This window comes from Rhipicephalus microplus, chromosome X, assembly GCF_043290135.1.
Source record: "Rhipicephalus microplus isolate Deutch F79 chromosome X, USDA_Rmic, whole genome shotgun sequence".
NCBI lineage: Eukaryota > Metazoa > Arthropoda > Arachnida > Ixodida > Ixodidae > Rhipicephalus > Rhipicephalus microplus.
Window position 1 is genome coordinate 325,149,199 of NC_134710.1, and position 11,140 is coordinate 325,160,338.

Below are 11,140 nucleotides of genomic sequence, written 5' to 3' on the forward strand. Positions count from 1 at the left end.
GAATCTACCGACCCAAGCAGTCCCGGTGAACCTCCAGCAAAAGCAGCCCCCGTACGTCGACCGACAGTGCGGCCACGGCCGAACATCCCACAGGATTGGAGGCTGACGGCGACGACGATGCCGCCGCCACCGCCACCGGTCACGTAGCAGTAAGCTGTGGAAGCCCCGACCTATGTTGCAGGCCCCAAGGTCATGTGTAGACAGGAGCATATGCCCATACTCTGGGTCTCTATTATAAATAATTCCAATGGCGCTGCCAGATAAACCCTTGCGATTTGCCACAATCAATGTTCGAGGGCTTGCGGCGAGGAGAAAACAACGACTGTTGTATAGACTGGTGATTGAACATGATTTAGACATCATTGCCATACAAGAAACCAAAATTGGAAGTGATGATGAGACCAAGAGTATGGTGCTACCTTTCATGTCAATGTACTACGCGGGTGTGAGTCACGCCATAGGGCGATCCGCGGGGTGCGTTCTTTTTGTGCGCCAACACCCGGGCCTTGAAGTGAGGGTTGTGAGGTCAGACTTGGCGGGGCGCATGGTTTTGTGTGAGTTTCGTTATGGCTCAGTTGAATGGCGAGTGATATGCCTTTATGCTCCTAATTTACTCGACGAACGAAGACATTTCTTCGAGAGTGTCAGAAATTACTGCAATGTCGAAAGGAACCTGGTACTGATGGGGGACTTCAATTGTGTACTGGCAGCGCGTGATAAATCAAGTGGTACAGCGTACTGAGACGCCAGCACGGCTGAGCTTCGCGAAATAATTGATGAATACGGGCTTGAGGACGTGGCAGAATGGTTAGATTACGACCGCTTTGTGCACTTCACGCATTTCCAAGCAGCCAGTCACGCCCGACTGGACAGAGTGTACGTTCCGGCTGAATCGATAGCACTTGCGCAAGAATATCGTGTGCAGCCGGTGTCATTTAGTGACCATTGTCTAGTGATGTTCGACGGTAATAACAAAGCAAAAAACCGAAATACGTTTGCGTGGGAACTATGGAAAGTTAATGCTAAAATTTTGGAGGTTGGTGTTTACTGTGAGAAAGTGTTAGCCCTGCTCGAAGAGATAAAGAACCAGACAAACACAACAATATGTGAGAAATGGGAAACATTTAAGCAAACAGCTAAATTGAAGGCACTTGAACGAGCCAGCGCTATAAAGCACGAAACGAATAAGCACGAGGAAAACCTGCGGCAAAGCATGCAAATGCTAAGATACGAAGAAAGCCTATCGCCTGGGACGTTCAAAGACGACATTAACACACTGAAGCAAAAACTTGAGCAGGCCAATATCGAACGCTATCAGGGGGCGTTGGTGCGAGCTAGAGTAGAAGCAACGATAACAGGCGAGGCGCCAACCAAAAGAGCCCTCGCAAAGGAAAGAAAGTGGGCCCGCCGGAACAAGATTCACGAAGTTGAACAAGACGGTGTTATCTTATATGAACAGAGCGGCATGGAACACGTGTTCACAGCGTTCTACAGAAAGCTGCTCAGACGTTTCCCGGTGGACGTGGAGGGTTTCGAGACGGAATTCATGCCTTTAATGCCAAAGATTGACGATAGCTGAAAGGAAATGTTATAGTGCCGTATTACGGCCGGTGAGATTGCGGTGGCGATAGATGATTTGAAACGTGGGAAATCTCCCGGGTCCGACGGGGTAGGAGCCGATTTTTACAAGGCGTTCAAGTACGGCCCCTATACTGGCTGCAATTTTAGACGATGCATATGAGCGCAAACGACTACCACCTTCATTCCTGTCCACACACACAGTTATTATCCCGAAAACAGATGATGGCGACACTCTAAAGCGGGTAACAGCTTATCGCCCTATCAGCTTAGCGAACGTCCACTATAATATATTCGTGAAATTGTTGGCTAAAGGACTGCAAACAGTAGTGAAAGATATAGTTGGACCACACCAGACGTGTGGTATCAAGGAACGCACCATTTTCACGAACATTCATACGGCGAGAAGCATACTCAAGTGTTGTGACGTATTGTGCAAGAAGGTCGCAATTCTCCAGTTGGATCTGGAAAAGGCGTTCGACCGGGTACCGCACGACATACCATTCTGGAGTACGTGAACGTAGGATCTGTTAATATGGAAGGTGTCGCATTGGCGTACAGGGGTTGCACGACAAGGCTGATAATAAATAAGTCAGTAGGAGAGCTTATCGAAGTGCAGCGGTCGGTGCGCCAAGGATGCCCACTGTCGCCGTTACTTTTCGCTTTATATATCGAGCCCTTGTGCCTCAGCGTAATATGGGCTAACTGTATCAATGGATTTAAAATGCAGCAAGCGGGCGTAAAACTACTCGCTTATGCGGACGACATCGCAGTGTTTTGTGGGGACCACGCCAGTATCATGAAAACTGTGGAAATCGTGAAGCGTTATTGTGTTGCTAGTGGCAGTGCAGTTAACTGGGGCAAGAGCCTCAGAATCTGGCATGGAGCATGGACAATGACACCAAGTATCTTTGCCAACATGGAATAGGTTTCCATTCCCACGAAATACCTAGGCGCCCCATTAGAGTTTTACCGTGAGAGTGAACCATACTGGCAGAACCAAGTTGCGGAAATGCGCGCAAGGACTGAGAGAACAAAAGACTCGGAATTGTCTATGATTGCACGTACCACGGTGTGTAATGTGTTTTTCATTACCAAACTTTGGTATGTGTTGAGTGTTTTGTACTGTTCGCGCATTAACATACAAAAGCTCCACAGAATTCTGACTGTCTTTATTTGGGGATCGCTATGGGAGAGGACGAGCCGCACCAACTTGTTCCGACGTGTACGTGATGGAGGCCTTGGCCTGTCGCACTTATTCCTGAGGCAAATAGTGAACCGGTTCTGCTTCCTTAGGGATGTGAAGGACCCTTTTTTGCGCACTGCATTACAGCTCAGACTTATCGAACTTGTGCCAGACTTTGTGATATCCACCGAATGTATTGAAGGCGGGGTTTTCGGTTTTTTGAAGGAGGTTGTGATGGCTTATAATTTTTTGCGTGCTCGATTCTCATGCGAATATCTGGTGGGAGACAAACGAAGGAAGCTATACAAAGATCTTGTGGATATACTACTCCCCGTGCCTTTGTATCGCACAATATATAGTGCCAAGTCTGGAACTGATGTCCTCAAGCGTGTATACATATGTATGTAGCTCCAGGAGCCAAGTCCTTTTTCTTCAGATTGCACACCGGGACACTAGAGGTAAAAACAAGCCTACAGGAAAAAGGAATGTATGTACCATGGGGTGTGCACTGTTTCTTATGTAAAAAGCCCGAAACTATTGAGCACGTTTTCTTAGAATGCTGGAAGGGCGTGTTCTTCTGGGATATATTACAAAGAACGCTAAAGAAAGACATCCTTTTAGACCCACAAAGAATTCCTTTCCTAACTGTGGACAACGAAGAAGGTGTCCCGTTTGACGCTGTTATGCTAGTGGGTTTGCACTGCATATGGAAGGCCTGCATGGCCGTACGACATGTACATATAGATGCATGATCGGCACACGAGTACTTCCGCGAATCAGTGGGCAGGTTCCTGGAAGCACATAAATCTTTAGATCCGATACCTGAATGGGTATCGAGGATCGAGCCACTCATGAAGATGAGACGATTTTAGCCATTACATGTCAGCCAAAGTTTGGTTGCTCCTTTTAACCATGCCCATTTATGTATCTATGTCTTATGTGCCTTGCATTATTACTTTTGATCCCTGACTGTATTTGTGTTTCTATGTGCACGTCTAAGCAGGCAATAAAAAAATTGGCTCGTTGATCTAGAGGTATGATTCTCGCTTTGGGTGTGAGAGGTCCCGGGTTCAAATCCCGGACGAGCCCGATTTCTTTTTTAATTTATTATTTTTTTTTCAAAAAAGTAGGGCGTTTGGAGCATGAAGGTACCTTGGCATTCCCATCCACATTTTCCTTTTGCGCGATTCCTCGTTTCCCGAGCATCTTTTACCGGTGAGGATGGCGGTTTTGAAGTTTTGTATGGGTAATTTACTTCTAGCTAAAATATTGCTTTCCTCATTGGTGTTTATTTGCATGTGTTGGCTCGTTGGTCTAAGGGTATGATTATCGCTTAGGGTGTGAGAGGTCCCGGGTTCCAATCCCGGACGAGCCCGATGTCTTTTTCAGTTTTTTTAATTTTTTTAAAAAGTAGTGGGTTTGGAGCATGAAGTTAGGTTGGCGTTGCCATTCGCATTTTTGCTTTGCGCGATTCTTCTTTTTCCGAGCGTCTTTTCCTGGCGGAGATGTCGGTTTTGAAATATTTAGGGCTAATTTACTTCTTGGAAAAACATTGTTTTCCTCATTGGTGTTAATTGGCATGTGTTGGCTGTTGGTGTAAGGGTATGATACTCGCTAAGGGTGCGAGAGGTTCCGGGTTCATATCCCGGAGGAGCCAAATGTGTTTTTCAGTTTTTAATGTTTTTTTCAAATGTAGAGCGTTTGGAGCAAGAAGATAGGTTAGCGTCGCCATCCACACTTTCCTTTAGCGTGATTCCTTTTTTCCCGAGCGTCTTTTCTCGGTGACTGTGGCAGTTTTGAAATTTTTTAGAAGTAATTTACTTCTAGCAAAAACATTGTTTTCGCCCCGCCGCGGTGGTCTAGTGCCTAAGGTACTCGGCTGCTGACCCGCAGGGCGCGGGTTCGAATCCCGGCTGCGGCGGCTGCATTTCCGATGGAGGCGGAAATGTTGTAGGCCCGTGTGCTCAGATTTGGGTGCACGTTAAAGAACCCCAGGTGGTCTAAATTTCCGGAGCCCTCCACTACGGCGTCTCTCATAATCATATAGTGGTTTTGGGACGTTAAACCCCACATATCAATCAATCAAAAACATTGTTTTCCTCATTAGTGTTAATTCGCACGTGTAGGCTAGTTGGTCTAGGGGTATGATTCTCGCTTAGGGTGTGAGACGTCCCGGATTCAAATCCCGGACGAGCCCTATTTCTTTTTCAGTTTGATAATTTTTTTCAAAAAAAACGCAGGGCGTTTGGAGCATGAAGCTAGGTTGGCGTCGCCATGCGCATTTTTTTTTGCGCGATTCCTCATTTCAAAAGCGCCTTTTACTGGTGAGAGTGGCAGTTTTGAATTTTTGTAGGGTAACCCACTTCTAGCTAAAATATTGTTTTTCTCATTAATGTTTATTGGCATGTGTTGGGTTGTTGGTCTAGGGGTATTATTCTCGCTTTGAGTGCGAGAGGTCTCGGGTTCAAATCTTGGATGAGCCCCTTTCTTTTCAAGTTTATCATTTGCTTTTAAAAAAAAGTAGGGCGTTTGGAGCATGAAGCTAGCTTGGCTTCGCCATCCACATTTTTGTTTTGCGCGATTCCTCGTTTCCCAGGCGTCTTTTACTGGTGAGAGTGGCGGTTTTGAAATTTTGTAGGGGTAATTTACTCCTAGCTAAAAATATTGTTTACCACATTAGTGTTTATTTGCAAGTGTTGGCTCGTTGGTCTAGGAGTACAATTATTGATTAGGGTGCGAGAGGTCTCGGGTTCTAATCCCGGACGAGCCCGATGTCTTTTTCAGTTTATTTATTTTTTGATAAAGTAGTGGGTTTGGAGCATGAAGTTAGGTCGGCGTCGCCATTCGCATTTTCCTTTTGCGTGATTCTTCTTTTTCCGAGTGCCTTTTCCTGCAGTGGAGATGTCGGTTTTGAAATTTTATATAGGTAATTTACTTCTTGGAAAAACATTGTTTTCCTCATTAGTGTTTATTTGCATGTGTTGGCTGTTGGTCTAAGGGTATGATAATCGCTTAGGGTGCGAGAAGTCCCGGGTTCTTATCCCGGAGGAGCCCGATGTGTTTTTCAGTTTTTAATGTTTTTTTTCAAATGTAGAGCGTTAGGAGCAAGAAGATAGGTTGGCGTTGCCATCCACATTTTCCTTTTGCGTGATTCCTTTTTTTCCGAGAGTCTTTTCTCGGGGACTGTGGCAGTTTTTAAATATTTTAGGGGTAATTTACTTTTAGCAAAAACATTGTTTTCCTCATTAGTGTTCGTTCGCGTGTGTAGGCTCTGCTGCTGGCTCTCTGCTGGTAACAGCGTATCGGCCAACGGACGAGGACCATCGACTCCGTTTGATGACGAAGACTCAAGCTATAAAGTCGTCCTGCCACGTCTCCCAACCGGTAACGATGTTTTGAATTCCGTTTTCCTTCATGCCGACTTGAGTGGTAGGCCGTACCGTGCCCCAGACTTCCGTGATGCGCTGCTTAAAGTGGTAAGCACAGCGGACATTATTGGAGTTGGCCAGTATAAAATGAGCCATGTATTGATGATTACGTGTGCAAACAGCATGGCGAAACAGAAACTCGTCACTTGTGGTGAGCACCGTGTAAAAGGGCTGAAGTGCATGTTGCTAAATCCGGACACCAAGAATACTAGGCTGAAATTACTTTAGCTTCCGCCTCATCTTGAATCGCGACGTGTTGAAGAGGCGTTCCAAGCTTACGGCGTTGTGAAGTCCGTTGAAAGAGAGGCATGGAGATGTGCAGGAGTGGTACAATGGATGACAACAAATAGAGACGTTGCCTTGGAGCTCAAGGACACCATCACTGTGAGCTCAATACCACACCTTATGTCAATCTATGGCCACCAATGCCTCGTACTTATTCCCGGTAGGTCTCCACTGTGTCTTTGGTGCAAGCGAGTGGGGCATGTACGACGATAGTGCAAAACACCGAGGTGCTTGCAATGCCAGCGTTTTGGTCACTCGTCGGATGCCTGCGTGTCGACTTATGCCAACAAACTCCGTTCTAGCCAAGGCACAGAAGACCAACGTCTCGATCATCTTATGGATGTCACTGAGGTAGTTGGTGTGACAGGAGAAGCAGCGGGAGGAGCAGAAGGTGCCTTAAAGGAAGCGGAACACTTGTCAATGGATACCCTTGGCACGCAAAATAACACCGCTAACGACTCCAGTGAAAGCATAAATGAATGCAATGCTGCTGACGAACACCACTTGGAAGGCCTTAAGGACAAGCCTCCTGACAATGAGGAACAAGAAGGAATGGATTGCAGTCAGACAAGGAAGCGTCAGGCACCGGTCACCGATGAAGAAACAACGAGTGCGCCAGACACGACAGAGCAAGTGTCTTCGTGTGGTGCACGTGTCACCTTCTTTGGGGACCGAGAAACGCGCCGCCTATGCCAGCGTCCCGAGGAAAGTTCTCCTAAAAAGTGCAAAGGAGGTAAAGCCACAGGTTGACCTGTGGCTAAAGGTGACCTACAAAAGTAGTAAGATATCAAAATGGCTACCGCGCTAACGTTTCCCATGTGTGTAGCGACACTCAACGTACGTGGCTTGAGGAATGTAAGGCGTCAGTGGCAGTTGTGCCACGTGCTTGAGCAGTACAACATTGATGTACTTGCAGTGCAAGAGACTAAGATTTCCGCTGCTCGTGACGCCGATCTTGCACTTGAAGTTTTCCGTGATTACAATTTATACATCAGCCCAGCACGTGGTGGATCCGCTGGATGCTTTTTAATAATTATAAAGCACTTGAATCATATTTTGATGTCACTACATGTTGATGGGGAAGGACGCCTCATTTGTTGCGACTCATCTTTTCATTCCCATAATTGGCGGTTTATCTGTCTATGCTCCCTCCAAAGTGAATGAAAAAATTCTTTTTTCCTTTCTTTAACTTCGCTACTAAACACTGACAGAAATTTGGTAGTTTTTGGAGACTTTAATTGTGTTTGTGACACTAGAGATCATTCATATATAACAAATCGTTATGATGCAAGTGCAGCTTTATTGCAGACACTATTGAATGACCACAATTTAATAGATGTGGGAGCGCGTGCGCCTTCCTCGGTGAGGTTCACGCACTTTCAAGGCATCTCTCATGCTCGGCTTGATCGTGTATATGTATTTCTAAGCTTATGGTCTCACACTCATAATTATGCTGTAAAGCCCATATTTTTTACAGACCATTGCTTGGTCACTGTTTCTTGAGGTCCTAAAAATTTTCGTAAAACCCCTCTAAACTGGGACCTATGGAAGCTTAACGTACAGTTGTTGCGCGAAGATTGTTTTGTTAAAATAGTAAAAGAATCTTTACAAGAGGTAGCACAGTGTCGACAGCTACCAACTTTCGCTCAATTGGAAAGGTTCAAAGAAAGAGTCAAGTATCAGGCAATTAGTATTTCATGCGAAATAGCGCAAAGAAAAAAAGCTGAAAAGCGCTATCTTTATGAATGACTTCATAAGCTCCATACTTTTGAAAGTCAACAGCCGGGATTGTACGGGGACGAGATAAATGTGATTCGAGCACCGATACAAAAACATGATACAGATTTATACAGAGGAGCTAAGATTTGTTCCCGTGTTACCCATTTCACTGAAGAGGAACCCACTAAAAAATCCCTCGGGGATGAAAAGAGATATGCACTTTCTAAACAGATACTGCAAATTGAGTCGCGGGGTTATCTTTGCACAGTGACATGTGAAATAAGAGCCGCATTTGAAGATTATTACAAATGTTTGTTCACCGCGGCTGAGCTTCAGGAGAATTTTAAGGAAGAAGCTAACCACTTCATTGCCCTTGTGCCTCAGTTAGAAGATGATGATAGACTCTCTGTAGAGGGGCCAATAACCAGAGAGAAAATTAGATTTGCAATAACAACGTTGCAGAAAAACAAAACTCCTGGCCCAGATGGCTTTAGTGGCGAATTTTACATAGCTTTTCAGGAACTTCTGATACCTTTCCTTGAGCAACTTTTTAAAGAGACTTATGACCGTGGTGAACTTCCTCCTTCTTTCTATCAGAGCCATACAACATTAATTCCAAAAAGTGCTGATCCTAACGCATTAAATGGAGTTAACGAATACTGGCCTATATCGTTATGTAACGTTGACTACAAATTATTTGCTAATTTATTGACAAATTGGCTACAGACAGTGATTACCAAATGTGTAGAGGACCACCAAACGTGTGGCATTCGTGGTCGCTCTATACAGACAAACATTCATATTGCACGTTCAGTTCTTGAGTGTATAGATGGTAGCATGGACCAAGTAGCCCTCCTTCAAATAGACCTTGCAAAAGCCTTTGATAAGGCAAAGCATGCTTTTTGTTCCGGCTCCTAAGACACCTGCAGTTGGGTGATGTACTATACAATAGTATCTCACTCTGTTATAAAAAGTGCACAACTAGGCTAATTGTAAATCGCACACTTTCCAATATAATAGAGTTAAATTCATCTGTACTTCAGGGATGTCCGTTGTCACCTTTGCTTTTTGCAATTTATCTAGAATCATTATGTTTAAGTGTGCTTCTAAAGTCCAGCATAAGAGGCTACCGATATGATGCTGAGGAAGTTAAAGTTCTAGCTTATGCAGATGACATTGCCTTCTTTTGCGCTGATAAACCCAGCGTTCAAGAAGCAGTCAACACTACGTTTCTGTAAAGTCGCTGGCGCCAGCATAAATTTTGATAAAAGTAGTGGATTCTGGCTAGGCATGTGGGCTACAACTCCTTCGGTCTTCGCAAATATTCATTGGAATGTGACTCCTATGAAATACCTTGGTGTGCCTCTTGATAACTATCGTAACAGCGGCCCACACTGGACCGCTGCGATAACTACGATCCGCCGAAAGGTGGCAACATGGCACGGACGGGAGCTTTCCATTTTTGCCAGAGCGAAAGCGTGCAATATATTCCTTGTATCGAAGCTTATTTATATTCTGCAGGTGTTGCATTGCTCTCGGGTACACATTGAAGCCTTTCATAGGATATTTGCCTGCTTTATTTGGAGCTCTTCCTGGGAACCCATAAGAAGAGACCATCTTTTTCTTCCACTTGAAAAGGGTGGCCTTGGCCTTGTGCATTTGTTCGTGCGACAGTTGGTGTAGCGATTTTTCTACCTCAAGGGTGTATGCCACCCATTTCTATTAGTGGTTATTCGTAACCGTCTATGTTACCACCTTCCTTTTATTCATGTCACAACAAGCGTTGCTAAGGAATTGCCGTTGCGGGAATTCCTAAAAGAAATTGTTGATACTGTCAGTTTTTTGAAAGCCAGGTTTACCTTAGAGTATTTGTATACTATTGACAGAACAAATTTAACCGCTGCACTTGTGAATAATCTTTTCCCCGAACCTGCTTAACAAAAGCCATATTCGCTTCTGTCTGGTCACGATGTAATATTTCGTGTACGTAGAATGTGTATATCTCCTTCAGCGAAAACTTTTTTCTTTAAACTGCACACTTCCATGCTGCCAGTGAAAACGTGGCTGAATGTAAAATAAATATACGTACACTGGACAGTGAATTGTAGACTCTGCAACCAACCTGAGACTATAGAGCATTGTTTTAATCATTGTCGTGATGCTTTTTATATTTGGGACATTCTAAAAAGAACGTTAAGAAAAGAACTTCCAATCACAGCCCGTGGTATAAGTTTCCTTCCGTTCAAAAAGAGTCTGACTGATAGTACTCCTTACGACTTGTTTATGTTGTTGGGACTTTATTCATTATGGAAAATTCGCATGATCGATAGACACGCCGAGCCACCACGGTCGACTAGATCTGTCTTCCGAGAAGCAGCTGCTCAAGTGCGCAGTGTTGTCGAGACTTTTGTCCCGTTCCGGAGTGGCTTCCCGTTCTTGACACTTGTGTGTGTTTGCCTGACTTCTGATGAAGCATGTTCTGTGTACTTTACTGGTGATATTGTCATTCATTAAAAAAAATTGGCTCGTTGGTCTAGGGGTATGATTCTCGCTTAGGGTGCGAGAGGTCCCGGGTTTAAATCCCAGACGAGCCCAATTTCTTTTTCAGTTTTTATAATTTTTTTTTTCAAAAAATAGAGCTTTGGAGCATGAATGTAGCTTGGCGTTGCCATCCGCATTTTCTTTTTGCGCGATTCCTCTTTTCCCAAGTGTCTTTTACTGGTGACGGTGGCAGATTTGAAATTTAGTAGGGGTAATTAACTTCTAGCTATAATATTGTTCTCCTCAATAATGTTTAGTTGCATGTGTTGGCTCGTTGGTCTAGGGGTAAGATTCTGGTTTTGGGTGTGACAGGTCCCGGGTTCAAATCCCGGACGAGGTCCAATCTCATTTTTTGGTTTTTTTATTTTTTTTTTCAAGAAAGTAGGGCGTTTGGAGCATGAAG

The 11,140-nt window shown here is 44.6% G+C and overlaps 2 non-coding genes across 2 annotated transcripts; both read left to right on the forward strand.

Annotated features, from left to right (window-relative positions):
* The first annotated feature begins 3,781 nt into the window (after positions 1-3,781).
* TRNAP-UGG (transfer RNA proline (anticodon UGG)) lies at positions 3,782-3,853 on the forward strand. Its single transcript has one exon. It is a non-coding gene; the product is annotated as a tRNA-Pro (tRNA).
* Positions 3,854-10,718: 6,865 nt separating this feature from the next.
* On the forward strand, positions 10,719-10,790 carry TRNAP-AGG (transfer RNA proline (anticodon AGG)). Its single transcript has one exon. It is a non-coding gene; the product is annotated as a tRNA-Pro (tRNA).
* Positions 10,791-11,140: the final 350 nt, after the last annotated feature.